The sequence below is a fragment of the Drosophila takahashii genome, chromosome 3L, assembly GCF_030179915.1.
Source record: "Drosophila takahashii strain IR98-3 E-12201 chromosome 3L, DtakHiC1v2, whole genome shotgun sequence".
Classification (NCBI taxonomy): Eukaryota; Metazoa; Arthropoda; class Insecta; order Diptera; family Drosophilidae; genus Drosophila; species Drosophila takahashii.
In genome coordinates, this window is record NC_091680.1 from 18,589,667 (window position 1) to 18,595,666 (window position 6,000).

Sequence of the window (6,000 nt, forward strand, 5' to 3'; positions counted from 1 at the left end):
CCCATGTTTACCCATAGGCCCATACACTTAGAGTATTACCGAGACCTTCCATCCATCAACTTCTGTTTAGTTTTTCCCATTCATGTACATGTTGCCCATTTCCATGTCTTGGCTAACACTTAAGGTCAGCTCAGCCATCGGCTGTCTTCGAAAATCGGTGATAAATTGCCCTGTGCTAAACAAAGTTAATTTATGGCTCTGCCTGTTTTTAACTACACAATTTCGAATTTAGTGCAGCACATTGTTTGTTAATGAAATATTAACTTATTAATTTCGGCCGTCTAATCTTTTACAGCCCACGGAGAAATCGGAGAGGCGAGACAATAAATGATGTCTCGAAAAGTCGATGCCTAGCAGGTCTTATTGTCTTGGCCAAGTTCAAATTCAAGGCTAAGCACGATGACAAATACCGGTGAGTTGTTATTGTTGCCGCTGCCTTTGTTTTGGGACTAATTGATGGATCTTTAGACACGTTCGACTGCAGCAAAAATAACAAGATGAAACGGAAACAATAAAAAAATCTGGATCTGGTTTAGGAAATTCATTTTTAATTTGTCCAAAGGCATACAAATTTATTTGATTTTTAATAGAACATTTGCATGAAATACTCATTATAATGGCAAAAATCGTCGGTGGCTTTTCCTTGAAACTTTGCTAATTTTTCCATCTGTTCAGAGATTCTCTGACTTTGAATGGGTTTTTTTTTGTTTTTAAACAATAAAAGGTGCCTAGAATCAAAAGCCCCGAAGGTTTCGCCCCACACAGACACAATGAGCAATTAAATTAAAGTTTTATAAGGAGATTTTTTTTTAATTTTATTGCCTTGTTGTTAGATGCATCATGGCTAAAGGCAAGATCGTATGGAGACAAACTCTCGTTTTCGTTTACAACTTTATTCGTGCATATTTTGCGTATAAATTTCTTCGACGTCAACAACGGGTTTTTTGGATCGAAATTTATAACCCCAGAGGCCCCAATCCGGTTGCACGATAGAAACAGAAGTCGGTGACAAGTTTCCTATGGTTTTTGTTTTTTTCAGTCTGCCATCATCTCTCTTAGCCAGTTGCCAGCTGGCCAGTACAAGTTGCTCGTTGTCATAAGAAATTAGCATCTTTATAAGATGTTATGAGAGCTCGGCTTTGGTCACTTTCAAGGTCGCCTTTTTTGTGGTTTATTGGTGCAGTGCAGCCTTAAAAGGCGATCGTTTTTCATGGCACCCCATGGCACCAAATCATTTTTGGCAATTCCAAAAATGTGTAAACCATTTTACGGCTCACTTAGTTTTATAGTTGCTATGGGTTTAATCGTCGTTTAGTTTTTATGAATTATTAATGGACTGACGCAGGTTACTAGTTCACAGGAAGGGGAAGTTAATTCTTGAAGAGTTAATAAGATTCAACGGAGCATAACTTGTGTTAATAATAATTGGCTTTAACTAAGACTAACGGAAATTAAAGGTTTTGCTAAATTGCTTGTTGTTTTCCTAAGAAGCCTTGATGAATATTGGATCAACTTTTAAGAAAGATCTTGAATTAATTTATTTTTGCAAAAAGTCAAATCTTAATTTATTTACAATATTTGATTCCCAGAACTTATTTACTGACTCAATAAATAATGAATCCAATTAATTAGAGTGAGGTATATATTTAGCATATTTCTTAGAAAAACATTTGCCTAATAAGCTTTTAAAAAACTCGAACGTTTAAATTACTTGTGATTTCCTGGGTATTTATTTTACACATTTGTTTGATATTTCGAACTGTTTTTATAATAAAGGTATCCCATGTTTATAAATAAATTGCAGGTGCAACTAATTACTATACAATCTCATATCTATAACCTAAATCTGTGATGAACATGGACACCATTAGGAGCTTTTCTCGGCTTTTCTTCGGCTCTTTGCATTGCTCAGCATCTTCATACCTCTGAGTCGTTGGCAGCAAGTGAAAACAAGGTTTCCTTTTTCGCCACATACAAATCAAAATCATTTTGTGTTTGTTTTATTTTTTAGCTGCGTTTTTTTTTGCATTCACCAAAGCTCTTCAGCAAATAGGTTTAATCGCCCATTCCGGTTGGCCAACTTTTTGACTCTGACCTGAACTCGCAACGAGTTCAGTTCCCAGACGCACAGAAAGATATTATTTAACTTCTACTCTTCTGCGAGACAATTAGGCAAATATAATTGTTAAGTTTCTTAATTGTGGAAAACTGTAAGCGGTAGAAGACGGCGCAGAAATGGAGAGTGAAAAGCGCCAAATGGATGAAATGGATGAAAGTAAAATTTCAAAATTTCATTTGTTGCTTGTGGCTGCTGTGTTGTTGCTGCTGCTGATGATGAAAGTAAATCTTGGCTCAGTTATGTTGGCCATATTCGTTGTTGCCCCGGTGTTGGTGTTGTTCGCTGAAGATGCGCAAACCATTTGAACATCTCTTCACACAAACACCAATAAAAACTGTAACTGCAAAAATCAGAGGGGGGGAGGGTGGTGTTTGCTTTGCGGCCCAAAGGGGCGGTGGGGGCGGCGGTCTAACAATGTACAAGGCGCAGAGAAATAATTAGCAACGCCTGAGATCATTTTGGTACTTTTGTGTTGGCAAAACGCCTTTTTGGCCATGAGAGTCTGTGGACTTTAGCGCAGAGAAAAGCCTTTTGTATAAAAACAATATGCACGTTTTAGGAAAATTTAAAATAAAATAACTTTTTACTTACATTTAACTAAAAATAAAAATGTAAAACATTAAAAAAGAATCTTTGAGTCTAGTTTGTTTGAAACATCGAAGAAAAAATAATAAATAAAAAATAATTTTTAGAACATGATATGAAGATTTTTAGGGGGAGATTTTATGTTTAATTCCATGAAATAACACTGTAAAATTTCTTTTAAAATACCCAATTATATCTACCGGTAGTCCTATAAAAAATTCCTTTTTTTTCATTTTTTAGAAACGATAGTAAAAATCTTTTTAGACTATCCTAATTTTTTTCTCTGTAGCAGGAAGGGTGTATAAATAGGTGTTGAGTCTACTCGAGGTGTTTGACTTGTAGATAAGCTCTACAGGGCCCTCTAACAATCAAATGCAAATTTTAAAACTCACCTTCTTTCAGTCGGTCGAAATTTGTTTTGAATAATCCACAAAAAGGTTTAATGTTGTCGCTTTGGGTTTATCTGGTTAAGGTTAATTTTTCCTAATGTTTTCAGCGTGTGTTTGATTTTAATGCGTTTCTTAAATGAACAATAAAAATTTAGTCCCATAAAAGTTGGCACTCACACAAACGCAAACGCACGCAAAATCACACAAAGGCAAAAATCATTTATGTTTTTCTTTTTTTTTGCACTTGTGTTAATGCTGCAGTTTTCTTTGTGGGCCTGCGGTTGTGTTAGTGCACTTGTGGAAATTTTTATTGTTGTTTGGCTGATTTTGTAACTGCCTTTGCGGTTATCTCCGCTTAATTCCAACTAAAAGCGTTTATTATTTAGTGATTTGTTTTAAGGATTTCAGAGGGAATTCACACTATTTTCGAACACTTTTCAGCCATTTTCTTATATTTATATTGAAATTTTCCATTTGTTTCGTTCACTTTTTTATATAATTTTTCCAGCTCTCTCACGCACAGAGACACCCGTTTGTATATTTTATATACTTATGTATATATGCACCCGATCGGTCACGCCCACTTACTTAGAGACCAGCTGTGCTAGCTGCCGTTCACCTCGCTGACCGCTTGCAGACTGAAATTGCAGATCGTATTGGCCAACTCGGAGTTGGCATAAAAATGGGCATCGGCTGGCTTTGCGTTTGCTTTTCCGTCGAAAGCTCATCGCTCGCTAATTTTGGTCCGTCTGCGCCTCACAAAACGGGTTTATTGCCGCTTCGATGCCGACTTTGCGCATGCGCAGCACGTTGTCACCGAATGGAGGAGAGCGAAAAGTAATCCGGAGAGATAGAGAGCCGGAGAGCCGTGCTCTCTAAGCCGAGCTTTTCTCGCCTCTGACTTTGTCCATTTTCCTCTGTCAACATTCTGCAATCGGTGTGTCTTTGAAATTGTGTTTCCCTGGCGACTTTGCACTGCCTTTGCTGACTTTGCTCTGCTTTTCGAGCGTGCTGCTCACTTGGCGGCTGCCTGATAATCGTGCTTAACAGGTTTATTGATTAAGATTTTTTCAGACCTTTTTTTTCTCGATTTCTTGCAAAATATTGGAAAAATGTACCACAAATTAATATGGGTTTATCGGAGCAGTTGGCGGAGAAGGTGCGCTATATTTAAATTGCAAAAGTGTTTTAGTGGTACATTTGTACTATAATGATAAAAAATTGTACTGTGTCTTTTGGAAAATTTTAGAGTTTTACAATTTTGTTTTGGACAAAACAATGATATTTCTTTAGTAAAATGCATATCCATTTTTCACTCCAAAATATGATATCAATATTTTAGGATGCTGAAGGTGCGATCGCCACTGTGTTTAGCTTGAGGTACCTCGACTTTTTAATTGTTAATCCTAATATAGTCATTTTATTTAGGCAGTTATAAAGACTGAAAAAAAGCTATAAAGATTTATCATAGCGAAAGCACATTTCCTTTAATACACTACACTTAAAACAGCGATCGGATTGCAATTATTATATATCGCACAGATAATTTTTAAGCTCCTTACCCTACCATAGATTACTTAATAAATTGATCATGATTCATTATCGATTTGCCAACTAATATGCCTCTGTGCATTGTTTATTTTTAGTGCCTTAAATGCTTTTCTCTCTTTCTTTTCCTCAATTACCCGATGACCGCAATGACATAATAACAATAACACGGCCAAATTACGGTTACAGTTCAATTAATGAACCGCGTTGGCCCAAAAGCAAACTCAGGCCATCTGCCAACGCATTAGTCAGAAACACAGGCCCTCAGAGCCTCAATAGTAAATAAACAAAAATTGTTTAAACGCCTCATGAATTATTGCGCATACGCCGCGTGGTCCGCTCGTTCGAGTGCCTCGCTTCGTTTGGCAATTAAATGCTGGCCGCGGTAGTTGGTCAAGACTGCACTTCGAGCTGGATTTTCATTGACCGAAAACCACAGATCGAAATTGGTTTCGAATGCAAAATAATGCAAAACATTTCGCGGCTCTCTTCATAATGGAATCAATCAAGCGCCGTTCACTGCGGCTTATGGTATATCTCCACTAGGCTAAAGCCCCCCTCTGTCCACCAATATTACGTCACTAAGTACTGCAGCTTTGGCTTAGGGTACACTGAGAAAAATGTAGTATTATTTTTGTTGTCTGTAAATGCAAATTAAATATATTGCATTATTTATTTCAAATGTTATTAATAAAAAACAATTACTAAATTATTAGTATACATAAATATTTATTATGTAGCGACCTATGAATTTTTATTAGAGAAGCTTTAAATTAATTAAATAAAGCCCAAGGCCAAGTTATGTTTGGTTATGTAAACTAAAAACCAATTAGCCAAATTTATTTAATATTGCCAAGTTCATTAACAAGTGTTAACCTACATCCCAAAATTAAGGCTTATATGATTTTATAAAATTAAAGAAGAGGATAATATTTTTCCCAGTGCAATGGCAGTAGCAACCGCACTAATGGCAATAATGCTGCACTGCATCTGCGCTCGTTCCGTATGTGAAAGTTGAATTCGAACACTAAGCCCAGCTGAGGCGAACTGAAGTCAACCTGGGCTGCCTGGGTTTATTCAAATCGGAATAGAGCTTAGAGTATCTGTATCTGTAGCATGCGGAATTGTCGAGTGCTTTATCGCCAGCGGCGTGTGCCTGGTGCCTTGTGGCTCACATCTCACATCTAGTTACGTTCAAAAACTTTGTATCTGTGTCCATATCCCTATATCTGTGTGAGAATGGGAGCACCGTGTCGCCCGGCTCTTTATATGTATTTAGTTGTGTGGGTCGAACGGTTTGTTGAACCGGTATTCCACATTTGTTGCAGGTAGCACTCACTCACCAACAACAACAACAAC

At 37.0% G+C, this 6,000-nt stretch overlaps 1 protein-coding gene across 1 annotated transcript in view; it reads right to left on the minus strand.

The window, feature by feature from the left end:
• Positions 1 to 3,791, minus strand: part of LOC108067379 (nucleolar protein dao-5) — an 11,333-nt gene extending 7,542 nt beyond the window's left edge. The window contains exons 1-2 of the mRNA XM_017156373.3: positions 3,682 to 3,791; positions 3,097 to 3,224 (exon numbers count right to left, since the gene is read on the minus strand). The gene's annotated coding sequence lies outside the window, so the exon portion shown is untranslated. The remainder of the gene's footprint in view (positions 1 to 3,096; positions 3,225 to 3,681) is intronic.
• Positions 3,792 to 6,000: the final 2,209 nt, after the last annotated feature.